The 27,287-nt window shown below is 43.7% G+C and overlaps 1 long non-coding RNA gene across 1 annotated transcript in view; it reads right to left on the minus strand.

The window, feature by feature from the left end:
- The window catches only part of LOC143933229 (uncharacterized), a 78,152-nt gene extending 58,404 nt beyond the window's left edge, over window positions 1-19,748 (minus strand). The window contains exon 1 of the long non-coding RNA XR_013263064.1: window positions 19,638-19,748. This is a non-coding gene — a long non-coding RNA (uncharacterized LOC143933229). The remainder of the gene's footprint in view (window positions 1-19,637) is intronic.
- Between the last annotated feature and the right edge of the window lie 7,539 nt (window positions 19,749-27,287).

The raw sequence follows: 27,287 nt of genomic DNA on the forward strand, positions 1-27,287 counted from the left end.
AGGAGTTAACACTAGGGACCATTTCTAACTGTATGGGGGCTAGGCTGACTGGAGGAAGAGACAGATCGCTGTTCCTAATCACTAGGAACAGACGATCTGTCTCTCCTCCCCTGACGGAACGGGGATCTGTTTGTTTACACTGACAGATTCTTATTTTGGCTGTCTCTGAAGCAATTGCAGGTGACCAGCGAGTCTGCCGGACCCGCTGATTGGTTCCCCCACTCATGAATGGGCGCGCGTGAGTGCATGCCCACAAATCGATGAGTACATATCCAACGTACAATGATGGCGATTCGTACAGGGAAGCCAACTTGACGCAGTACAACTGCGGCTGGCGGTCGGTAACTAGTTAAGTCACACAGGTGTGACAGTGGCAACTAAGTAGCTTAAACAGTTATGGGAATACAGAGAACCCATCATATTAAGTGGCTCCTGTAAGGGTAAGCACAACATTTGGAAGCTCGTCCAGGATATCTCTGTTCTGCAAGCATACCACCAATAAAATGAGCTTGAGACAGTCAACATGGACCCTGCTGCTGCAACCCATTGATGGGAGGAGCAAAGTGGCCAGTGGGAGTCAAGCATAGTGGTCTACATTCCAGGAGTTGCCTGGACTGGGGAGCAGTTTTGGCAAATGGTGACAGCACTCTCTTCTGATCAGAAAGTGTTCATACTGGACTTGAAAACAGACCAAGTGTCTCCCTGCATGTATGTGCTACTACAGTGGAGAAACTGAATTCCTGCATGCTTCCAAAGTGCCAGTCTCCAACTAGCCAATGAAGCTGAGGCCCGCTTGATTCAGCTGAGAGTGCCAGACACCAAGCCAGGTGTTCCAGCCAGACCATACCAGAGCCTGAAGCAGTTGCTACCTCATGCACTAGTTTCTTGGGGTTCCCTCCTACATCCTCTCGGTAAAGCTGGTAGAAAATTTGCTGAAGAATACATCCACACCAGTCAACTATGGGTACAGAAAACTTCAATTCTTCTCTGGGAAGATCCCCACACCCTTGCAGAAAGATGACTTTGACACCTGGCTAGAGCAAACTGTGCAAGCTGTTGAAGAATGAGAGTAGGGGATGCTGTAAAAAGACAGAGGGTAATTGAAAGTCTTTGATCTTCAGCCTCAGAATTTATTCAGAACTTGATGCGAGACAACCCTGACTGCACTGTGGCAGAATGTTTAGAAGGTGGAGAACTGTGCAGACTGATATACCTCTTTGAGCACATCTATCAAGAAGACGGAGAGAATTTTTCGGCCTTTGTCACACCTCTATATAAATATCTTTCAAGTCATCATGAAGCACCGAATGGAGGCAGAAGCCTTAAAGCACTGACTCAAGTTCTGAAATGAGCACAACCTTTAGATCCGATAATGCTCAAGCTTCAGGCAAGAGACCAGAATGACCCTTTGACCTACTCCCAACTGATAAAAACAATTTGGGAGGAGGAAGCCAAGACCCAAAAGTGGCATAAGCAAGGTGCTGTGACACTACTTACTCTAGTACCAGTGTGGAGACTGACATGGAGAGTAGGCTGTCCCCAACTATTGAGGCTTTGACTCAGGCTGTAATCCAGATGGCCCAATCACACTCCACCCTACAGAAAATCTTCTCTGACATCTAGAAGAATTTTGGGCAGGTGGTATAGACTCAAGTGGGGATGCAAATGTCTCTAATATACAATGGACAGTGGTTGCCTTGGCTTCCAGAGGGAAGGCAACAGAGGAGCTAAATTACACAATGACAATCTTCTTCCGGAAAGAAGCTTGGCACTTCAAAGCACAATGCCTGAGGCGAAGAGCTCCACCTGATGTTGCAGAAGAAGTCCTATCAATGTTACAGAAGCTGCTATCTGGAAAGCCAGTGGGAAACTATAGAGGGCCCCCTACAACAGCTAGCTCCAAATTGAAAGAAGTGAGGAAACAACACCTTACAGGGGGCCCCGCTGCTATTTCTAAGCAACCATCCAGCTCACTCTCCTTGACTTCGGGTGGGCACTCCTAGAAAAACACCAGCAAAATCAAAAGCCCACTAAGATTGGGGTACAAGTAGAAACTGCAAAACCGGGTGCCCTAGCTGCTCCGAGCAAAATCTCTGGCAAGTTAGTAGGACCCTCTCCCATTTTACCAGCCATATGTGGAAGGCATCTACACAAAGGCTCTTCTGAATACAGGAGCACAGGTGACCATGTTATACCAGGACTTTTACAACAACAACTTAAATATCTACCTCCAAGATGTTTGATACCCTAGCTGAGTTGTGCCCTCGTTCAGGGCTAAAAGGAACTTTTTGCTAGTGGGGATGAACACTGATCTTGTGAAGAGACTGCTCACTTCACTTTAAGCAAGAAATGACTCAACAACAAAAAGTGTCCATCCCATGCTACAGCAAATGTTCCAGCGCCCCAGCCCAAATGTTAAGGAAGAAGAAGTTGTGGTGGATTAGACAGAGGTGAGATGATACTGCAGCCAGAAGAGGTGGCATGTCTACGAGCTTCAGTTAAGTTCAGCAGTGATAAACCAGAGCCCTTTGTTGTCCTTGAATTCAATTCTCAGGGAAAGGACAAAAGAATGGAGTTGATCCCTGAAGTTGTGTCAACCAGGGCTTTACAATGAAGTCATGGGTAGATTCTGGACTGCAGCACAAGCCGATCAAGGGGCCTGGCCAATGAACTATGGCCGGGACATGACTGATTGACTGAGCAAATGACAGAAGAGAGCTCTGTGTTTGTAAACACATGGCTCTATACAGAGAGCAGCGATGTGCTGGAGTAAAAACTGGCACACTGCATAGTAAAAATAGTACACACAGTAAACATTGTTAGGCACACAGTTGATTGCACTTACATGTCAACCTCTTTTCAGCCAGTGTCTTTAGTATAGTGACAGTGTATATTATTAGCACTTATCACTGTTTTAGTGTCTCTGGTGATGTCAGTGTCAATAAGTCAGTTCCCCAAGCATCAGTTAGTGTCATATTTCATGCCACACTATCATAGTCCCACTATAAGTCACTGATCACCTCCATTACTAGTATAAAAATTTAATAAATAAAAATTCCAATATACACTATATTACCAAAAGTATTGGGATGCCTGCCATTTCACACACATGAACTTTAACCACTTAAAGTGGTTGTAAACCCTTACAACACACTTTGACCTACAGGTAAGCCTAGATTAAGGCTTACCTGTAGGTCCAAGAAATATCTCCTAAACCTATACGGTTTAGGAGATATTTGCCCGAAGACAGGCACCGCTGTCTACGGCGCATGCGCCGTAGACAGCGGCGCGCAGGCGCACTGAGCGCGGCATTTTAAACGACGGAGCTGCCGCGCGTGTTGGCTCCCGTGCGCATGCACGGGAGTGACGTCATCGCGGCTTCGCCGAATGACAGCGGCGGAGCTGCGAGACCCCACTGAGAAGATGGATGCGCCGGACTACAGGGGACAGCGGTGACTTCAGGTAAGTGACACATAATGGACTACTATGCAATGCATAGTAGTCCATTATGCTTTGCCTTTGCAGGGAATGAAAGAGGAAGTAAACTCATCAGGGTTTACTTCCTCTTTAAGGATCGGGCCTATTTTTCAAACTTGTTGTTTACAAATTAAATAAATTTTTTTGCTAGAAAATTACTTAGAACCCCCAATCAATATATATATATATTTTCTAACACCCTAGAGAATAAAATGGCAGTCGTTGCAATGCTTTTTTTCACATCGTATTTACGTAGCAGGCCGCGTACACACGCGGGGACTGTTCGCCCAACTTTGTCCGCTGAACAGTGTTTCGGCAACAGTCCGCTCGTGTGTGGGCTTTCAGCGGACAGTTTCAGCGAACAGTCCGCTGAACAAGGTTTTTCGGAAATTCCGAAAAACTGTCCGCTGAAACTTTGTTTCAGCGAACAGTCCCCTCGTGTGTAGGCTTGTTCGTCAAACTAAGTTCCGCACATGCTCAGAAAGGATTTACACGCCGAAAGTTATAATGCAGTGTATAGGACGTCGTATTTTTCGTCCCGTCGTACGTGCCGTTCACGTCATCGCGCACGGTTTCAGCAAACTGTTCGTCCGTCGTGTGTGGCCATGTCCGTCCATGCTAATTTTGAGCGGACTGTTTGCCGAAACTGTTTGACGGACAAAGTTGGGCGAACAGTCCCCGCGTGTGTACGCGGCCGCAGTCTTACAAGTGCACTTTTTTGGAAAAAAAAAAAATCACCTTTTTTAAATAACAAATAAGACAACAATAAAGTTAACCCATTTTTTTTTTAAATTGTGAAAGATGATGTTACGCTAAGTAGATTGATAACAAACATGTCACGCTTCAAAGTTGCACCTGCTCGTGGAATGGCGACAAACTTTTACCCTTAAAAATCTCCATAGGCGAAGTTTAAATAATTCTACAGGTTGCATGTTTTGAGTTACAGAGGAAGTCTAGGGCTAGAATTGTTGCGCTCGCTCTAATGATCATGGCGATACCTCACATGCGTGGTTTGAACACCGTTTTCATATGAGGGCGTTACTCACGTATGTGTTTGCTTCTCCACACAAGCTTGTTGGGATGGGGGCGTTTACATTTTTTTAATTATTTTTATTATGTTACTTTTTATTTTTTATTTTGACACTGTTCTTTAAAAAAAAAAAGAAAGTGTCACTTTTATTCCTATTAAAAGGAATGGGGTCAAAAAGATGTCAGATCTCATATCTACACTACAATAAAAAAAGAAATAAATTAAATGTCCTTTGAAAAAAAAAAAATGTTGCTTTAAGAGCTATAGGCGGAAGGGATGTTTTGACGTCCCTTCCGCCCTGCAGTGGTATGGAGACGGGTGGGGGCCATCTTCCCCTCACTCATGTCCACACCTAACAGGGAGAAGGACGCAATTGCCTCTGCTGCTGTTGATGGCTCCGGTAAGAGGCGGAAGGCACCAGAGAGTGGTGGAAGCCCTCTCCCGCTGCCGATAAAAGTGATCCTGCGGCGGATCCGCTGCAGAGACCACTTTTATCTGAAAATGGACTTCCCGCTGAAGAAGAGGATACCAGGGTTATGGTAGCTAGCTGCTGCCATAACAACGATATCCCTCTGCAAACAGCGAAAGTATAATGACGGCCGGCAGTCTGGAAGTGGTTAATGGCATCCCAGTCTTAGTCCGTAGGGTTCAATATTGAGTTGGCCCACCCTTTGCAGCTAGGGATGAGCCGAACACCCCCCGGTTCGGTTCGCACCAGAACTTGCGAACGACCCCCGCGTTCGTTACGAACGTTAGAACCCCATTGAAGTCTATGGGACTCGAACGTTCGAAATGGAAAGTGCTAATTTTAACGGCTAATATGCAAGATAGTGTCCTAAAAAGGGTTTGGGGACCTGCCTCCTGCCTCAGGGGACATGGGTCACTGCAAAAAAAAGTTTTAAAAACGGCCGTTTTGGCGGGAGCACTGATTTTAATGACGATTAAAGTGAAAAAAAAAGGTGAAATATTCCTTTAAATATGGTGCCTGGGGGGTGTCTGTAGTATGCCTGTGAAGTGCCACGTGTTTCCCGTGTTTAGAACAGTCCCTGCACAAAATGACATTAAACGGAAATAACACCATTTAAAACTGCTTGCGGTTTTAATGTTATATCTGGTTCCTGCAATATGGTTAAAAATCATTGAGAAAAATGGCATGGGTAGCCCTCCCTGCCCATTACCAGCCTATTTGGGTCTTGTACGCATATTAAGGGGAACCCCGTACCCATATTAAAAAAAGGAAATGCGTGTGGCCCCCAGGCCCTATATACTCAGAACAGCAGTATACAGGCGGTGCAAACAAGACAGGGACTGTGTAGGTTTGTTGTGTTAAGTTGAATCTGTTTGTAATTTTCAACCGGTACATTTTTAAAGTGTAGCTCCAGTCAAAAAAACTATTTTTAAGCTTTTTGGAAAACATAGGGAAGGGTTATCACCCCTGTATAATTTGTTTTGTCGTCCATCTTTTTTCATCTCACTTGCTGCTGTCTCCTTGCGTTTGCAAGTAGGAGATGTTTGTAAGTTGGATGTTTGAAAGTAGGGGCCTGCCCTATATTATAGCGGTATGTACTGGGTACAGAGCACGCAGACAGCACGCACTATCTCCTAACACTACTGACTGCAAGCTCTATTATTAACCACTTGACCACTGGGCACTTAAACACCCTTAATAACCAGACCAATTTTCAGCTTTCGGTGCCCTCACATTTTGAATGACAATTACTCAGTCATGCAACACTGGACCTATAGGAAATGTTTGTCCTTTTTTCACACAAATAGAGCTTTCTTTTGGTGGTATTTAATCACCTCTCAGTTTTTTATTTTTTGTGCTATAAAAGAAAAAAGACCGAAAATTCTGCGAAAAAATTAATTTTTCTTCGTTTCTGTTATAAAATTTAGCAGATTAGTAATTTTTTCTTCATAAATTTTGGACAAAATTCATACTACTACATATCTTTGGTAAAAATAAGTACAAATTGGTGGATATTATTTGGTCTTTGTGAAAGTTATAGAGTCCACAAGCTATGGTGCCAATATCTGAAAATTGATCACACCTGAAGTACTGACGGCCTATTTCCTTTTTTTTTTTTCACAAAATTGTCATATTATCAGGTTATTTCACACACACAGCATATGCATACCACAAATTACACCCCAAAACACATTCTGCTATTACTCCCGAGTACGGCGATACCACATGTGTGAGACTTTTACACAGCGTGGCCACATACAGAGGCCCAACATGCAGGGAGCGCCATCAGGCGTTCTGGAGCACCCAGGCCAATTCTGACATTTCTCTCCTACATCATTTATTTGCTAGAAAATTACAGAGAACCCCAAAACATTATATATATATTTTTTTTTTAGCAAAGACCCTGGAGAATACAATGGTGGTCGTTGCAAATTTTTATCTCACACGGTATTTGCGCAGCAATTTTTCAAACGTGTTTTTTGGGGGGAAAAACAGTTTTGTGCTTAAAAAACAAACAAAAAAAACAGTACAGTTAGCCCAATGTTTGCATAAAGTGAAAGATGAAGTTATGCTGAGTAAATAGATATCAAACATGTCACTCTTCAAAATTGCACATGCCCGTGGAATGGCGCCAAACGTCGCTACTTAAAAAATCCCCATAGGCGACGCTTTAATTTTTTTTTTACTGGTTACATGTTTTGAGTTGCAGAGGAGGTCTAGGACTAGAATTATTGCTCTCGCTCTAACGTTCTCGGCGATACCTCACATGTGTGGTTTGAACACCGTTTTCATATGTGGGCGGGGCTTACGCATGCGTTCGCTTCTGCATGCGAGCACATGGGGACATGGGCGCTTTAATTTTTTTTTTTTATTGTTCATTTTACTTTATTTATTTTAGTTTGACATTTTTTTCCCCAAAAATATATTTTTGATCACTTTTATTCCTATTACAAGGAATGTAAACATCCCTTGTAATAGGAATATGGGGTGACAGGTCCTCTTTACAGTGAAATCTGGGGGTCAATATGACCCCACATCTCACCTCTAGGCTGGGAAGCCTGAAATAAAAAATAAAAAAAAGATTCTGGCTTTGATCGTACTGGCGAGTTGGTAGAAGCACCGGAGGGCGGTGAGGGGTGGGGGGCGTCTATGGCTGGGTATTTCAGGGTATCACCGAGTATGGCTGGGTATCTCCGAGTATGGCTGGGTATGGCAATTTATGGCAGGGTATTGCAGAGTATTGGGGGGTACTCCAGAGTAATGGCAGGGTACTGCAGAGTAATGGGGGTTACTGCAGAGTAATGGGGGGTACTGCAGAGTAATGGCAGGGTACTGCAGAGTAATGGCAGGGTACTGCACTGCAGAGTAATGGCGGGGTGCTGCAGAGTAATGGCGGGTACTGCAGAGTATTGGGGGTACTGCAGAGTAATGGGGGGTACTGCAGAGTAATGGCAGGGTACTGCAGAGTAATGGGGGGTACTGCAGAGTAATGGCAGGGTACTGCAGAGTAATGGCAGGGTACTGCACTGCAGAGTAATGGCGGGGTACTGCAGAGTAATGGCGGGTACTGCAGAGTATTGGGGGGTACTGCAGAGTATTGGGGGGTACTGCAGAGTAATGGGGGGTACTCCAGGGGGCGCGCGAGAGCAGAATTCTGGGAGGCCGTTAATTAACGGCCTCTCAGAGTTAAACAACCGCCCTGAAGCCGTTAATCGGCAATGGGCAGTTGTTAAGTGGTTAAAGCTAGATCACTAGCTATATAGGTGAGGTGAATATAGTGGTGTATACTGCGGTCAGGGCACAGACAACAACCACTACACAGCAGCAAGATAGGAAATCAGCCAAAAACGATCGGTGTGTACTGTGTTGAAGGTACACAGTACACCCACTGCTTCAGATGCTAACACACTACACGAGGCCGCCTCAAAGGCGGCCTTATATAGTGTGGGGCGTGCACTACACAGCCTGAGCTATGATTGGCCACAGGCAGGATGCCTGTGGCCAATCATGGCTCTCCTCGCTGCTGGCGCTGCGATTGGCCAAGCATGCGGGGTCACAGTGCATGCTTGGCCAATCATGGGGCAGCAATGCACTGCGCCACCGCAGTGCATTGTGGTCTGCGCACGCGCCACTCGAATTTTGACGCGAACGGCCCAAACGTACGGAATTCGCCGAACGCCCGAACAGCCAATGTTCGAGTCGAACGTACGTTCGACTCGAACACGAAGCTCATCCCTATTTGCAGCTATAACAGCTTCAACTCTTATGGGAAGGCTTTCCACAATCTTCCAGAAGTGTATTTGTGAGGTCAGGCACTGTGGACAAGAAGGACCGGCTCACAGTCTCTGCTCTAATTCATCCCAGTCGGGTTGAGGTCAGAACACTGTGCAGACCAGTCAAGTTCCTCCATCCCAAACTCGCTCATCCATGTCTTTATGGACCTTGCTTTGTGCACTGGTGCACATTCATGTTGGAACAGGAAGGGGCCATCTCCAAACTGTTCCACAAAGTTGGGAGCGTGACATTTTGCAAAATGTCTTTCCAAAATTACACCTTAACCAGTTGCCGACCGCCGCACGCCGATGTACGTCGGTACAATGGCACGGGCAGGCATAAGGACATACATGTACGTCCCTTGCCTCCCGCGGGTCGGGGGCCCGATCGGGCCCCCGCCCGGTGCCTGCGGCGGTCGGAATTCGTACGGGAGCGATCCCGGACGAGGGGACGGCCATTCATTCATGGCCACCCCCTCGCGATCGCTCCCGACGAATAGAAATCCCCGGTGACATCACTTCCTCTCCTGTAATGTAAACACAGGAGAGGAAGTGATGTATTCTCTCCTCCGTGTCGGTATTTTTCGTTCCGACACGGAGGAGAACGGATCAGTAAGTTGCACCAACACTCACACACACAGTAGAACATGCCAGGCACACTCACACCCCCCCTTTACCCCCCGATCACCCCCCCAATTACCCCTGCCCCCCAGTCACAGTGACACCAATGTCATTTTTTTTTTTTTTTTTTTTTTTTTTTGCATTGGTGTCATTTGTGACTGTAATAACTGTTAGGGCAGTTAGAGTTAGCCCCCTTTAGTTCTAATGTACCCCCCTAACCCCCCCAATAAAGGTTTAACCCCGTGATCACCCCCCGTCGCCAGTGTCACTAAGGCTGGGTTCACATTGCAGCGGTTTATGAGAACGAATGTGATTCGCACCGCACTGCAGTGCAAATCACATCCGATCTCTGTGCGATTCGAGTTCAGCCATTCGCCGCACCCGCCGCACCCGCCACACCCGCCGCACCCGCCGCAAATTCGCACGGGACCCTTTTTTTGGCCCGCAGCAGAATCGGATCGCATGGGTGTTCACACCATGCGATCCGAGTTTGCAGATCGCACTGCGATATGCGAACTGATCTGGGGGTGTCAGTAACATTTCACTGACACTCCCAGCAGTTCGCATAGGGCAGTGTGAACTGCCGCCGGGAGGCATGCGATGCGGGAACCCGCCGCGGATTCGCGGCGTTTCCGCATCGCTCCAGTGTGAACCCAGCCTAATAAGCGATCATTTTTCTGATCGCCGTATTAGTGTCACAGGTGACGCTAGTTAGGCAGGTAGGTATTTAGGTTCGCCGCAGCTTTTTATAGCGCCAGGGACCCCCATATACTACCGCATAAAGCCCCCTGATTGCCCCCTAGTTAACCCTTTCACCAGTGATCACCATATAACTGTTACAGGTGACGCTGGTTGGTTAGTTATTTTTTTATAGTTTCAGGGCACCCGCCATTTATTACCTAATAAAGGTTTAACCCCCTGATCACCCGGCGGGTGTCATTTGTGACTAATAACTGTTAGGGCAGTTAGGGTTAGCCCCCTTTAGTTATAAGGTACCCCCCTAACCCCCCCAATAAAGGTTTAACCCCGTGATCACCCCCCGTCGCCAGTGTCACTAAGGCTGGGTTCACATTGCAGCGGTTTATGAGAACGGATGTGATTCGCACCGCACTGCAGTGCAAATCACATCCGATCTCTGTGCGATTCGAGTTCAGCCATTCGCCGCACCCGCCGCACCCGCCGCAAATTCGCACGGGACCCTTTTTTTGGCCCGCAGCAGAATCGGATCGCATGGGTGTTCACACCATGCGATCCGAGTTTGCAGATCGCACTGCGATATGCGAACTGATCTGGGGGTGTCAGTAACATTTCACTGACACTCCCAGCAGTTCGCATAGGGCAGTGTGAACTGCCGCCGGGAGGCATGCGATGCGGGAACCCGCCGCGCATTCGTGGCGTTCCCGCATCGCTCCAGTGTGAACCCAGCCTAATAAGCGATCGTTTTTCTGATCGCTGTATTAGTGTCACAGGTGACGCTAGTTAGGCAGGTAGGTATTTAGGTTCGCTGCAGCTTTTTATAGCGCCAGGGACCCCCATATACTACCGCATAAAGCCCCCTGATTGCCCCCTAGTTAACCCTTTCACCAGTGATCACCATATAACTGTTACAGGTGACGCTGGTTGGTTAGTTATTTTTTTATAGTTTCAGGGCACCCGCCATTTATTACCTAGTCTCACTAGTGTACCCCTAAATTTAGGGGTGTCTACTTTCCAAAATGGGGTCATTTGGGGGGGGTTTGTGCCATCTTGGCATTTTATGGCCTTCAAAACTGTAACGCCCTTAGAAAGCCTGAAGGCGGTGCTTGGTTTTCGGGGCCCCGTACGCGGCTAGGCTCCCAAAAAGTCCCACATATGTGGTATCCCCATACTCAGGAGAAGCAGCAGAATTTATTTTGGGGTGTCATTTCACATATGCCCATGGCATGCGTGAGCAATATATCATTTAGTGACAACTTTGTGAAAAAAAAAAAAAAAAAAAAAAGTTTGTAATTTTCCCGCAACTTGTGGCAAAATATAAAATATTCCATGGACTCAACATGCCTCTCAGCAAATAGCTTGGGGTGTCTACTTTCTAAAATGGGGTCATTTGTGGGGGTTTTGTGCCATCTTGGCATTTTATGGCCTTCAAAACTGTAATAGGTAGTGAGGAGTGAAATCAAAAAATTACGCCCTTAGAAAGCCTGAAGGCGGTGCTTGGTTTTCGGGGCCCCGTACGCGGCTAGGCTCCCAAAAAGTCCCACATATGTGGTATCCCCGTACTCAGGAGAAGCAGCAGAATTTATTTTGGGGTGTCATTTCACATATGCCCATGGCATGCATGAGCAATATATCATTTAGTGACAACTTTGTTAAAAAAAAAAAAAAAAAAAAAAAGTTTGTAATTTTCCCGCAACTTGTGGCAAAATATAAAATATTCCATGAACTCAACATGCCTCTCAGCAAATAGCTTGGGGTGTCTACTTTCTAAAATGGGGTCATTTGTGGGGGTTTTGTGCCATCTTGGCATTTTATGGCCTTCAAAACTGTAATAGGTAGTGAGAAGTGAACTCAAAAATTTACGCCCTTAGAAAGCCTGAAGGCGGTGCTTGGTTTTCGGGGCCCCGTACGCGGCTAGGCTCCCAAAAAGTCCCACATATGTGGTATCCCCATACTCAGGAGAAGCAGCAGAATTTATTTTGGGGTGTCATTTCACATACGCCCATAGCATGTGTGAGCAATATATCATTTAGTGACAACTTTGTGTAAAAAAAAAAAAAAATTTTTTTTTTTGTCATTATTCAATCGCTTGAGGCAAAAAAATAAAATATTCAATGGGCTCAACATGCCTCTTATCAATTTCCTTAGGGGGTCTACTTTCCAAAATGGGGTCATTTGGGGGGGTTTTGTACTGCCCTGCCATTTTAGCACCTCAAGAAATGAGATAGGCAGTCGTAAACTAAAAGCTGCGTAAATTCCAGAAAACGTACCTTAGTTTGTAGATGTGACAACTTTTGCGCAAACCAATAAATATACAATTATTGACTTTTTTTTTACCAAAGACATGTGGCTGAATACATTTTGGCCTAAATGTATGACTAAAATTGAGTTTATTGGATTTTTCTAATAACAAAAAGTAGAAAATATCATTTTTTTTCAAAATTTGCGGTCTTTTTACGTTTATATCGCAAAAAATAAAAATCGCAGAGGCAATCAAATACCATCAAAAGAAAGCTCTATTTGTGGGAAGAAAAGGACGCAAATTTTGTTTGGGTACAACATTGCATGACCGCGCAATTACCAGTTAAAGCAGCGCAGTGCCAAAGTGTAAAAAGACCTCTGGTCATTTACCAGCAAAATGGTCCGGTCTGAAAGTGGTTAAGAGTTCCCTTCACTGGAACTAAGGGGCCAAACCCAATCCCTGAAAAACAACCCTACACCATAATCCCCCCAATCCCTCCACCAATGATTTACAAAATAAAAAATAAAATAAAAAAACAGTGATGATCAAATACCACCAAATGAAAGTTCTATTTGTGTGAAAAACGTGATTTAATTTTTATTTGGGTACATCGTTGCATAACCACACAATTACCAGTTAAAATAGCGCAGTGTTAAATAGCATAAAATGGCCTGGTCACGAAGGGGGTAAACCTCATATGGCTACTAACCTAATTTTACCTCCCATTGTATATCAAAAGCTATGTACCAGGTTGTGGACATCTATATAGTACTGGACTCAGTTCCTTCTTTGGGACCAAAGATTGTTTAGTGTGGGGAGTGTGTAGCCAGGTGCCCACTGGCTGTGTGATCCCTTGCTCATCCCCCATCCACAGTAATCATTGCCAGACCCAGACGGGGAACACTGACACTGCGTGTGCAGAGAGAGTTGTGTGTTTTCCTGCCCAGTCATCCCTCTTTTTCCTACTGGAGCTGTGGGCAGTGACATACAGTACAACAAAGGAAAGACTTGATGATGTAGCTGCACAGAGGACACTGGGATATGTGGTGTTTTAGGGACTGCTGCAATCTGACTGACTTCAATACACACAATGCCCTGCATGAAGAGGTAGAGTGCACAGGACTTTTAATGGGCAATTTACCTGTGGTCTGGACAGTGTGTGCAGGTCATGAGAGAGTATACAGACCTTTGGCCATGTCCTATGCCTACACCGGAGGCTTTTAGAGTACAGAGTGGGGGTAAGGGCTACACTGATAAGTGAAAAAAAATCAAAAAGGAATTGTGAAGCATGTTAAAAATGCATTGCAGCGCAACACATTGTAAATATGCATGCCAGCATCTGTGAAATATTCATCTATTATTGCACTTGCTATAAAGAGTACAAAGTCTTAGGCCTCATTCACACGAGTCAGGTCCGCTTCCACAGAGTCCGCCTCTGTCCGCCAGCTCAGCGGGAGATCTCTCCATTTATTTCCCCTGAGCCAGCGGATGACAGGTCTTTCTCTGCTCACTGAGTGGGGAGGGGCTTGTCGAGCACCGCTAGTTTCTATGGAGAGATCGGATGAAAACAGACAGCATGTCCGTTTTCATCAGATCTCACCCGATCTGATCTGTCAGCAAAGGATCCGAACGTAGGGCCATCCATCTGCTTTTGGTGGATCGGACTGGGACATGTCACCGCTGACATCCGTTGCTCCATAGACTAGCATGGAGCGCCTGTTCATGTCCACCGTCAAAACTGACAGGCGGACCTGAACGGTCTGACAGTGTGAAAGGGGCCATAAAGTGAATGTATAATGTTATTGATAAACTTGCAAAGGAGAACAGCTTGCTATAAATAAGCTTACGCACAGCTGCACAGTCCCTCTATACCAGCAGTATTGTTCTGTACCTTTATATTACGTACACCACTGTTGTAGTTGTCCTTAGACCAGCTTAATGTTATCACCACACTCAAATTACAGTTTGAAAAATGAGAGTGAACAACACCAAAAATGTTAACAAATGTCAAAGCAAAAACATTCAAATCTAAATATGTGCTCCTTGAAAATAGCATAATTTGGCTCTTAGAATAGGCTAACCCCAAATAGTAATAGGAGGAATAATCTCATTCTCATCTCAACATGGGTGGCTTTGTGACATCAAGATCATTCAAAAGCAATCAGGATAACCTATCTTTCAAAATAATTTGCTTTATTTCATAACATAATTTTTAAAGTAATTCCATTAAGAAGTACAGGCTTACAGAAAACACAACAAAAATTGGTCATTAACCACTTAAGCCCCGGACCAATTGTCAGCCTAAGGACTAGAGGTCTTTTTACAATTTCGCACTGCACTGTTTTAACTGGTAATTGCGCGGTCATGCAATGTTGTACCCAAACGAAATTTGCATCCTTTTCTTCCCACAAATAGAGCTTTCTTTTGATGGTATTTGATTGCCTCTGCGATATTTATTTTTTACGATATAAAAGGAAAAAGACTGAAAATTAAAAAAAAAAAAATATTTTCTACTTTTTGTTATAAGAAAAATCGAATATACGGTACTAAATTTTAGTCATACATTTAGGCCAAAATGTATTCAGCCACATGTCTTTAGTAAAAAAAATGTCAATAAGCGTATATTTATTGGTTTGCGCAAAAGTTATAGCGTCTACAAACTAGAGTACATTTTCTGGAATTTACACAGCTTTTAATTTATGACTGCCTATCTCAATTCTTGAGGTGCTAAAATGAAAGGGCAGTACAAACCCCCCCAAATGACCCCATTTTGGAAAGTAGACACCCCAAGGAAATTGCTGAGGGGCATGTTGAGCCCATTGAATATTTTTTTTTTGTCCGAAGTGATTAAATAATGACACAAAAAAAAAAGTTTACAAAAAGTTGTCACTAAATGATATATTGCTCACACATGCCATAGTTATATGTGGAATTGCACCCCAAAATATATTCTACTGCTTCTCCTGAGTAAGGGGATACCACATATGTGGGATTTTTTGGGAGCCTACCGCGTACGGCACCCAGAAAACCAATCACTGCCTTCAGGATTTCTAAGGGTGCAAATTTTTGATTTTACTCCTCACTACCTATCACAGTTTCGAAGGCCATAAAATGCCAAAATAGCACAAAACCCCCCCAAATGACCCCATTTTGGAAAGTAGACACCCCAAGCTATTTACTGAGAGGCATGTTGAGTCCATAAAATATTTTATATTTTGCCACAAGTTGCAGGAATATTAAAATTTTTTTTTTTTTTTGCACAAAGTTGTCACTAAATGATATATTGCTCACACATGCTATGGGCATAAGTGAAATTACACCACAAAATAAATTCTGCTGCTTCTCCCGAGTACGGGGATACCACATGTGGGGGACTTTTTGGGAGCCTAGCCACGTACAGGACCCCGAAAACCAAGCACTGCCTTCAGGATTTAAATATAAAACGCTACCAAAAAAAACTGTTAGCGATCGCAGGGATCAAGCCTGACTCTGCGAACGCTGCAGTTATGTGTTTAGTGTTTTGTAAGTGACAGTGATCGATCGATTGATACTGCACTTGGGTGGGCTGGGTTGAGGGGCAAAACGCAGGTACTAGCAGGTATCTGGGCTGATCCCGCTAACAATGCATTTTTTTGGAACCCTAAACTGCTGGGGATGCTAGTATAGATCTGATCAGTCAGATATTGATCTGTTCAGATTCTATACCACTACGGGAGGTGTATGCTTTGCGTGTGGGTGTTAGCGGTACTGGCACTAACCTAGCGCTGCCTGGGGCTACGCAGACCCTGATCCTAAAACCTAATTGATATCACCCGCCGGGTGATCAGGGGGTTAAACCTTTATTGGGTAATAAATGGTGGGTGCCCTGATGCTATAAAAAGCAAACTAACTAACCAGAGTCACCCGTAACACTTATACGGTGATCACTGGTGAAAGGGTTAACTAGGGGCAATCAGGGGCTTAAAATCTTTATTAGGTAGTATATGGGAGTCCCTGACGCTATATAAAAACCTGACGGGGAACCTAAATACCTTTATTGGGGGGGGGGGGTAGGGGGCTACCCTGGACCTAACACTGGACCTAACACTAACTGCCCTGACACTTTTTACTGTCACAACTGACACTAAATGCAGTGATCAGTAAATAAATGATCACTGCAATCAGTGACACTGTGGGATCGGGGGCGATCGGGGGGGTTGATCGGGGGTGATTTGTGTGCCTATGTGTACCTACAGTGTAGTGATTGGTGCACTTACCATGTGTTCTCCTCCGGTCAAAAAGACCCCCCTAGGAGAATGACATCACTTCCTCCCTGCCTGTGTTTACACTACACAGGCAGGGGAAGCTTCTCATTCGCCAGGAGCGATCGAGAGGTGATGGCCAGAAACCAACGGCTATCCCTCATCCCGAATCGCTCCTGAAGCGAAACGGACCGCCGCATCCAGCTTGTGCCTGTCGGTGCCATTGTGCCGACGTACATTTACATACGGCGGTCCTTAAAGTGGTTGTATACTCGATTTTTTAACTTTTACCTACAGGAAAGCCTATAATAAGGCTTACCTGTAGGTAAAAAAAATATCTCCTAAACCTGTATGGTTTAGGAGATATCCCCCTCGGTATGCGCCGCTGACTGCAGCGGCGCATGCGCACAAGGGGATTCTCAGCCTGAAAATCCGGCAGTGGCCGGCGGCCGGAATGAAATCTCCCGCGCGCATGATATCGCGGCTCCGGCCACTCACAGCGCCGGAGCCGCGATACCCGGAAGAAACGCCGAGGGAGCATGTCAGCTCCCTCGGCGTGGATCGGGCCAGATGTCGGGGCCTCGTTCTAAGGTAAGTATTTCATAATGAGCTAGTATGCAGTGCATACTAGCTCATTATGCCTTTTGCTTTGCAGGTTTAAAAAAAATAAAATGTGCGGGTTTACTACCGCTTTAAGTGGTTAAGCAATTAAGAACATGGAATAAAGTAGCTGGCTTGGAAGACTTCACTTAACTCAATTTCCATTCAAAAGGACATAATAACTGGAACATTCGGTGGCCCTGTGTCCACTCTGTGTCCTTCTGCAGAGTAAATAAATGGGAATCAGAAGAGAATAATACAGACAAGATGTTTCATAATAGCAACTATACAGAAACCTGATCTTATGTCTAGTTTAATCGCCTGTAAGTCTCTTCTAATCTCACAGTCCTGCTGCTAATAGGCTAAGTTTAAAAGGCTTTAATAGTTTGTACCAAGGGTTCACACAAAGACAACATCCCATTTCTATAATAACAGCACAGCAAGAGGTCTTTCAAACAAAAATTTAATATGACTGCCATTGTTTGTTCGTTCATTAGTTGAAAATGGTTTGTGACTTGCGATTTGTGATAATGCAGAGTGTCTCTTGTCAAAGAGTATTAGCTATTAAAAGGAACATAAAGCTGGCCATACATAGCCCAAAAAAAGTTAAGTTACCCCGTTCTAGTGTTTCTTGTGACTACTGGGCTGTGCAGGGGTGCAGTAATGAGTATATCCAATCATCATTGTTGATCATTGTTAAATAATCAGCCTCTACAATTGATTTTGACTACCCTAATGCCGCATACACGCGGCCAGACTTTCTGGCAGACTAGGTCCGATGGAATCAGTCTGTCGGACAATCCGATCATGTGGGGGCTAATCCGATAATTTTTCATTTTAAAAATCCGATGGACCTAGAAATAGAACATGTTTCAAATCAATTCCTATAGGGGAAAACCGTTCGTCTGTATGCTGGTCCAACAGACCAAATACGACGCAAGGGAAGCTATTGACTACTGGCTATTGAACTTCCTTTTCTAGTCCCATTTTATGTTATCACGTTCAAAATAAACAGACTTTCGAACGGACTTAGTACGTTCGTGTGTGGCCAAGTCCATTTGTTCGGAAGTCCATCGGAACTCCGCTGAGAAGTCCATCGGGAAGACTATCAGACCTAGTCTGCCGGAAAGTCCGGTCGTGTATACTTGGCATAAGGATTATAACATGCAAGGTGTATGATAATATTCATGACTCCAAATGGTGTGACAAATTTTAGAGTGTATGCAAACCCTAAGGCCTCAGTCACACAGGCAGTGAAATACATACGTTTATATGCATTTATAGAAAATTGCAAAATGCATGCAGAGATTTTAAATTACAGTTCACACAATGGGGTAGATTTACGAAAGGCAAATACAGTTGCAATCATTGTCCCCAGAGCTTAGTATATGTGGTGAAGCTCTGCTGACTTCCATCATCCAATCATGTGCAGGCAAGTCTATTTGCTTTTAGTAAATCCACCCAAGGGAATTTGTGCATTTAGGTTACCTGCACTTTGCACTGCACTCAGAATTTCAAGTAAATGTAGGTACATTTAAATATGGGAAACATGAAATAGGAAGTATTATGTTTATTTATAGTTCCCAGAGCAATTTCTATGTGTTTAAATAAAACAAATGCTGGGAGCTTGTATGAATTTAGCCTAAAGTTGATGTAAAATTCATTACTTGAGGGGACACAGGAATCAGAGACAATTGGGATAATACTGCCACTGACAGGAGGATTTGAACACTGGCAAACAATGATCTGCTGGTAAAACCCCTCCCACTCCCAGTATGCTTCAGTTTTGTAGAAAAGCAATACTAGGAGCACGATCATAAACACATGGGGGTGAACCTGTGCTCCTCCATGAATGCCAAGAAATTGATTTTACGGTAAATAGAAAAATTCAATTTTCTTTCTTGTTCGTTGTGAAAACACAGGTTTCAGAAACAATTTGGATGTCCAAAAGCAGTTCAGCTGATGGGTGGGCAACAACCATAAAACACTAACAGGTCCTATAACAACCCACAAACTTAGAGTGGCCTGCAGCTAAAAGAGCTGTCTGAAGGACCTTCTGCCTGAAGCTGGCATCAGGTGAGGATTGAATAACCCCCTGGTAAAACAGAGAATGTGTTAACAGATGACCAGCCTTGCAGATGTGGGAAACAGTAGTTTGATTACGAAAAGGCAAAAAAGCACTCACAGGCCAAGTAAAGCACATCCTAACAGGAAAGGATGGAACCTTATGCTGAAGACCATACTACTGAATGATGATCTGCTTGTGGCACCAAGAAATGATGGAGCAAAAAAAGACCATCAAGGATGTTAAAGAGATGCTTGGTCTTTTTAATTGAAGCAATTGCTGTGAGATAAATATGCACAACACATACTACATCAAGATAGTGAAGAGAAATTTACGTCAGATGCATTTAAAGTGGCTGTACCGTCTGAAATGACAAGCCTCAAGTTATACACAGGGATGAAACAAATCCTACATAAGTTTTACCTGATTATCTGCAGCCCTCTCTTTTCTATAGCCTTCTAAAATACACAGATCAAAGATTTTCTCTCATCTCCAGCAGGCAAGGGACACGGATCTGACTTCAAACACTGCAAAAAATAGAACAGGGAGCTGAGTTTAATCTTAGACCTGAGTGGAGGAAAAAGATACAACCCTCCACACATTCTCATAAGGAAACTTGTACAGCTGAGCCTGTCAATCCCCTTCTGTGTGCCTGAGGGGTGGTGGGGCTGCCTCCCAAGATTCTGTGGTGTCAGGCTAACCTGTCAGAAGTAACTAATGTACATAGCAGAGAGAATAGAGAGGAGATAAAAGTACACTCAGTGCTTTGGATTGAAGCTAGCACACAATATAGAGGGATATGCTCTGTTAATTTTTCATTTCAAAGGTTTAGACCCATTCTAAGCTGGAGGGAGGAATGGAAGAACAATGTCCTGGTTAAGCTGAAAGGCCAAAACCAACTTCGGAAGGAAGGGAGCTCTGGGCCTCAACACCACCTTGTCCTTATGAAAAAACAAAAATGGTTCTTTGCTGAACAGGGCTGCCAGCTCAGAAACATGCCTCACAGGGGTGATGGTGAGAAGGAAGACAACCTTGTGAGTAAGAGTGAAAACAACAATATACAGTTGTGCTCATAAGTTTACATACCCTGGCAGAATTTATGATTTCTTGGCCATTTTTCAGAGAATATGAATGATAACACAAAAACATTTCTTCAGTGTTTGGCTCAAGCCATTTATTATTATTACTTTTTTTTTTTTAAATCATAATGACAACAGAAACTAATCAAATGACCCTGATAAAAAGTTTATATACCCCAGTGATTTTGGCCTGATAACATGTACACAAGTTGACACAAAGGGGTGCGTATAAAAGGTCAATGAGTTTCTGGACTCCTGACAGACCCTTGCATCTTTCATCCAGTACTGCACTGACGTTTCTGGATTCTGAGTCATGGAGAAAGCAAAAGAATTGTCAAAGGATCTGTGGGAAAAGGTAGTTGAACTGTATAAAACAGGAAAGGGATATAAAAAGATATCCAATTTCTTTTAAAATGAAATCTCTTCCATCAAAACTAAGAAACAAAATTACATTCTTCATAACATGTAATAAGCAGTTGATTTATGAGCATCCATGAAATTATCAATGCCTTGGTGTTCTGTGTCTCTCTTTGACAGTCCATTTACAGTGCCTCGATAAAGTATTCATACCCTGTAAATCTTGTACATTTTGTTATGTAGCAACCATAAACATAAATGTATTTTATTGGGATTTTATGTGATAGACTAACACATAATTGGGAAGTGGAAGGAAAATGATAAATATTTTTCCAAATTTTTTGCAAATAAATATGTGAAAAGTGTGGCGTGCATTTGTATTGAGCCCCCTACTCTGATACCTCTAACTAAAACCTAGTGGAACCAGTTGTCTTCATAAGTCACCTAATTAGCAAATAAAATCCACCTGTGTGTAATTTATTCTCAATATAAATACAACTGTTCTATGAAGCCCTCCGAGGTTTTTTAGAAAACCTTAGTAAATAAACAGCTTAATGAAGGCCAAGGAACAAACCAGACAGGTCAGGTATAAAGTTGTGGAGAAGTTTAAAGCATTGTTACGTTACATAAAAATATTCCAAGCTTTGAACATTTAACAGAGCACTGTTCAATCCATCATCTGAAATAGAAAGAGTATGGCAAGATATGGAAAGATTATGGCACAACTGCAAACCTACCAAGACATGGCCGTCCACCTAAACTGACAGGCCAGGCAAGAATAGCATTAGTCAGAGAAGCAGCCAAGAGGCCCATGGTAACTCTGGAAGAGTTGCAGTGATCCACAGCTCAGGTGGAGAATTTGTCCACAGGACAACTATCATTCGTGTGCTCCACAGATCTGGCCTTTATGGAAGAGTGGAATGTAGAAAGCCATTGTTGAAAGAAAGCCACAAGAAGTCCAGTTTGCAGTTTGGGAGAAGCCAAGTGGGGGACATAGCAAACATGTGGAAGAAGATGCTCTGGTCAGATGAGATCAAAATGTAACTTCCTGGCCTAAAAGCAAAACGTTATATGTTGTGGAAAACTAACACTGCACATCACCCTGACCACACCATCCCCACCGTGAAACATGGTGGTGGCAGCATCATATTGTGGGGATGCTATTCTTCAGCAGGGACAGGGAAACTGGTCAGAGGTGATGGGAAGATGGATGGAGCCAAATACAGGGCAATCTTAGAAGAAAATCTGTTACAGTCTTCAAAAGACTTGAGACTATGGCAGAGGTTCACCATCCAGCAAGACAATGACCCTAAACATACAGCTAGAGCTACAATGGAATGGTTTAGATCAAAGCATATTAGTGTGTTAAAATGGCCCAGTCAAAGTCCAGACCTAAATCCAATTGAGAATCTGTGCTAAGACTTGAAAATTGCTATTCACAGATGCTCTCCATCCAATCTGACAGAGCTTGAGCTATTTTGCAAACAAGAATGGGCAAAAATGTCACGCCATAAATGTGCAAAGCTGGTAGAGACATACCCAAAAAGACTTGCAGCTGTAATTGCAGTGAAAGGTGGTTCTACAAAGTATTGACACAGGGGGGCTGAATACAAATGCACGCCACACTTTTCACATATTTATTTGTAAAAAAATTTAAACCATTTAGCATTTCCCTTTTACTTCACAATTATGTGCCACTTTGTTTTGGTCTATCACATAAAATCCAAATAAAATACATTATGTTTTTTGGTTGTAATATGACAAAATTTGTAAAATTTTCAAGGGGTATGAATACTTTTTCAAGGCACTGTAAGATGCTTCACACTTTCAGTGTGTTCTTCCTAATTTCTCCACTTAAAGTGCTAACAGGATTCCTGAGGGAACATCTCTGAAGGTTACATGATTACCCAAGGGCATGGAGATTCTCAGAATCTGGCCTACATGGTGGTGCAGTTCTGTTATCACATGAAGCAGAGTAAAGCTTCCTGGGGGAACGTGGCCCAACGGTTACATGATTCCCCCAGGGCAATGAGATTCTCAGAATCTGGTCTACATGGTGGTGTAGTTCTGCTATCACACAGAGCAGAGTAAAGCTGTCCATGCACTGATCAAAATTCAACCAGTCCCTGCTGAGCCAATTTAAAAGAAACCAATCTGCTGATGGATTTTTGTTTTGCTTTGTATATTAAAAATGAATTAAATAGTGTTTTTGGTTTGTGATGCTCAAATGCAGTATTGTTTCACTTTAAAACAACACAGGTACTTGAATCTGTCAGTGCTGGACATTGGGATCGGAACGTCCATACTGAACACTCCTTTCTCAGTGCTCTCCCTTCCTTCCTGGCCCCTGCCCCCCACACACTGACACGCACGTGGCCATGGAATTTTGTAGTAGGGGTGGGCGGAACACGATGTGGAATTGAGAGACTAATTTCTCATCAGTTCTACCTGGCTGCTGATTGACCGTGCACTGCAGTGGGTGGATCCATCTATTCTATAAAGTGGCCTTCAAATCTGCATACTGTCAATTAAAAGCCAGGGCAAACCTGATGAAGAACTAGTCTCTCAGTTCCCCATTTTCCGCATTGTGTTTTGTCCACCCATTGACACAAGTATTTTCCTATAAATGGGCATCTCCTTACTTGGGTAATGACATTGCCATTATCCCTGGCCCGTTTGCTTACATTTATGAGTGAATGGGGCTAGGGGTGGAATATGACAGAAAGCCCTTGAACCATGCAATTGAGTGCAATGCTATCAAATTAAAAACTGATTGACAGACTCTCATTACCCCTGGTGAGTCTTTACCCTAAGGAGAGAGTGTGGCCCATCACACCTTTGGAGCACTTCTGTTTAAACAAGTAAGCACAATATTTTCTGTTCAAGTTATATGGACTGAATACTTGTTTGATATAATGTTATGGACAGAAAATAATGCACATTACACAGTGGTATAACCATATTTATTAGGTTGCAGCACATCCATAGCGCTGATCAATTTGGAATATTAACACTAGATACAAATATTGAAATCACTCCATTGCCACACCCGTAACTGATATAGAACACAAAAAAACAACCTTTTGGTTCAAACTTTAGAGGCAAATTTGGACCACACAATTTATAAAAAAAACTATATTTTATTTATATGTAGAAAAAGTATAAAACTAACATCAGAACACAATTAAAAACATGTACATATCTGTGCAAAATATGGCCCATCACGGCCTAAAGTTCTAAAAATGCATACATAGTATCAGCTGCGTGAGCCCCTGTGCGTCAACGTGTTTTGCTGATCTGCTTCCTACAAGGTATAGGAAGAAACAGGCCTCACTATGTAAACAGAAAGACACAACAATTTAAATATATCCATTTTTTATACATAGAGGTTTTTATATATCAATCTTAGGTCTATTCATGTATCTATATATTGACTATGTCTGAGCATGAGCACATATACAAAAAGAGTCTTCCCTGGGTTGATTTGAATAGAAGTCGCACCGCAAGTCGGATCATGATGATCCGACTTGCGGTGCAACTTGTATGCCCCCTTTTTTGACCTGCCGCAGCCCGGCAGGCCAGAATGGGGGGGACGATTGAGGACCCCCCCGGATCATACCAGGCCACATGCCCACAACATGGGGGGGTGGGTGCTTTGGGGCAGGGGGGCCCTGCGCTCCTCCCACCCCAAAGCACCTTGTCCTCATGTTGATGAGGACAAGGGCTCCTTCCCGACAACCCTGTGCCAATCACGGCAAGCAATGTATTCTATTAATGAATACAAAGCCTGCTCGGATTGGCAGAGGCTGTAATATCATCAGCCCGCGCCTCTCTGAATCTCAAAGCCAATCCGTGCAGGCTTTGTATTCATTAATAGAATACATCGCTTGCCATGATTGGCTCGGCGCGGTACACTGTAATACTGTATACAGTATGTTACCGAATGCGGCTACCCCTCGGCTCCTCTTCCCTCCACGCCCACCTCGCCATTCAACACCGGAGATTTGGTTTGAAGCACCCGACCCTCCATCTGGCACCCGACCCTCCATCAGTGGATTTTGCCAGGCATATGAAGTATTTACCACCACAGCACTGCTTCACAAAGCTTGTGATTAAATTGCACAGACTTATTGCTGTTTCAGTATGTTACCTAAGCTACTAGACAGACTAGTCGAAAGGGGGTCGTCTTATAGGGTGAGCATATGTCAAAAGCAACGTAGGGGGCCGCCTTATACGCCCAGTCGCCTTATACACCGGCAAATACGGTACACACGATCGGAATGTTCGACAACAAGTTTTGAAATTTGAGAACCTGCTGTCAAACATTTGTTGGTGGAAATTCCGACAACAAATGTTCTATGCAGCATACACATGGTCGGACTTTCCGACAACAAGCTCACATCCAACATTTGTTGTCGGAAAACCCTATTGTGTGTACAGGGCATAAGTGGTCACAGGATATGCACCAAATTATCGCCTTCAGCAATCACTGAGGTTGAACAAAATGAGGGGTCATAGATTAAGGAAGTATATTAGTATATCATGCTTGTTCGATATGTGTAGTCCATTAATTAATTATTAAAGACCACCTCCATATATAGTAACTGACATATACAGTAGTTATATATATATATATATATATATATATATATATTATATGACTAATTTTATGTATGTTTTCACTCAAAAAGAGTAATGCCCCATACACACGATCGGATTTTCCGACAACAAATGTTGAATGTGAGCTTGTCGGCTGAAAATCCGACCGTGTGTATGCTCCATTGAACATTTGTTGTCGGACTTTCCACCAACAAATGTTGGCTAGCAGGTTCTCAAATTTTCCACCAACAAAACGTTGTTGTCGGAATTTTTCGGTCATGTGTACAAGTCCGACGCACAAAAGTTCACACATGCTCGGAATCAAGCAGAAGGAGCTATTGAACTGCCTTTTTCTCAGCTCGTCGCGTACGTCAACACATTCCCACTTTCTTCCATGGTTTTGTTGTCGGAAAGTCTGATCGTTTATATGGGGTATAAGACGACAAATGTCCCGTACACACGATCGGAATTTCTGACGGGAAATGTTCGATGTGAGCTTGTTATCGGAAAGTCTGACTGTGTGTATGCTCCATCAAACATTTGCTGTCGGAATTTCCGCACACAAATGTTTGAGAGCAGGTTCTCAAATTTTCCAATAACAAAACTTGTTGTCGGAAAGTCCGATCGTGTGTACACAAGTCCGTCACACAAATGTTCACGCATTCTCTGAATTAAGCAGAAGGAGCCACAATGGTTATTGAACTTCCTTTTTCTCAGGTCGTCATACGTGTTGTACGTCACCGCATTCTTACGTTCGGAATTTTGGGCCAACATTTGTGTGACCGTGTGTATGCAAGACAAGTTTGAGCCAACATCCTTTGGAAAAAAATCCACAGTTGTGTTGTCGGAAAATCCGATTGTGTGTACGTGGCATTACACAATAACAAAACATTATGTCCTCAAAAGTTTCCATGCGTTTAAAGATTGGTGGGTAGACAGACGTATAGTAGCTGCACGATAAGTTTGCCAAATGATAACATTTATAACCGTCAGAATCGTAGCCAAATTTCCGTAGCTTTACATCAGCTACAGGGTTAATCACAGCGGGCCCCAGAATGCGGTTTGCATACAGGGACAAGGTGCAGAAGATGTACTGCCCGATCAAGGTGGCCTATAGAAAAAATAAAGCATTGAGGCAATTCAGCAAAAAAGATCCCATTAACTTATCAAAAAGGGCGATTTAAAAAATAAAAAATATAAATGAATGAACACCAAACAGGCAAAACTGAGAGGGGATAAAATCAAAAGATACTTTTCCCCTTTTTCCCTATTGAGGGCATAAAGAGTATTGTCAAATGTAAGAGGTTCCAAGCATTAGCTAAAGATTTATAAAAAAAAGGCCTAAAGCTTAGAACATCATGTAAGCCAGGGAAGGTGGTGGCTTTCAAGTCATACACCCATTTTGTTTCTCTGCAAAGTACTTTCTGATCAAAGTTGCCTCCTCTGGGGTCTTCACAGACCCTATCCAGGGCTTCAAACTTGAAAACAAAAAGGTCATATTTATGTATAAATGCTATATGATGGCCAAGCGGGCTGTTCAGTAGACCATTGGTAGCATAGTACATGTGGTCCTTCATCCTCTACCAAAATGGTCTGAGGCCGCGTACACACGGGCGGACTGTTCGCCCAACTTTGTCCGCTGAACAGTGTTTGGGCGGACAGTCCGCTCGTGTGTGGGCTTTCAGCGGACAGTTTCAGCGGACAGTTTGACGGACAAGGTTTTTCGGAATTTCCGAAAAACTGTCCGCTGAAACCTTGTTTCAGCGAACAGTCCGCTCGTGTGTAGGCTTGTTCGTCAAACAAAGTTGCGCGCATGCTCAGAAAGGATTTTCACGCCGAAAGCTATAATGCAGTGTATAGGACGTCGTATTTTTCGTCCCGTCGTACGTGCCGTTCACGTCATCGCGCACGGTTTCAGCAAACTGTTCGTCCGTCGTGTGTGGCCATGTCCGTCCATGCTAAGTTTGAGCGGGCTGTTTGCCGAAACTGTTGGACGGACAAAGTTGGGCGAACAGTCCGCGCGTGTGTACGCGGCCTG

Source organism: Lithobates pipiens, unplaced genomic scaffold (genome assembly GCF_037356315.1).
Source record: "Lithobates pipiens isolate NorthernLeopardFrog02 unplaced genomic scaffold, aLitPip1_a1.2 Scaffold_27, whole genome shotgun sequence".
Classification (NCBI taxonomy): Eukaryota; Metazoa; Chordata; class Amphibia; order Anura; family Ranidae; genus Lithobates; species Lithobates pipiens.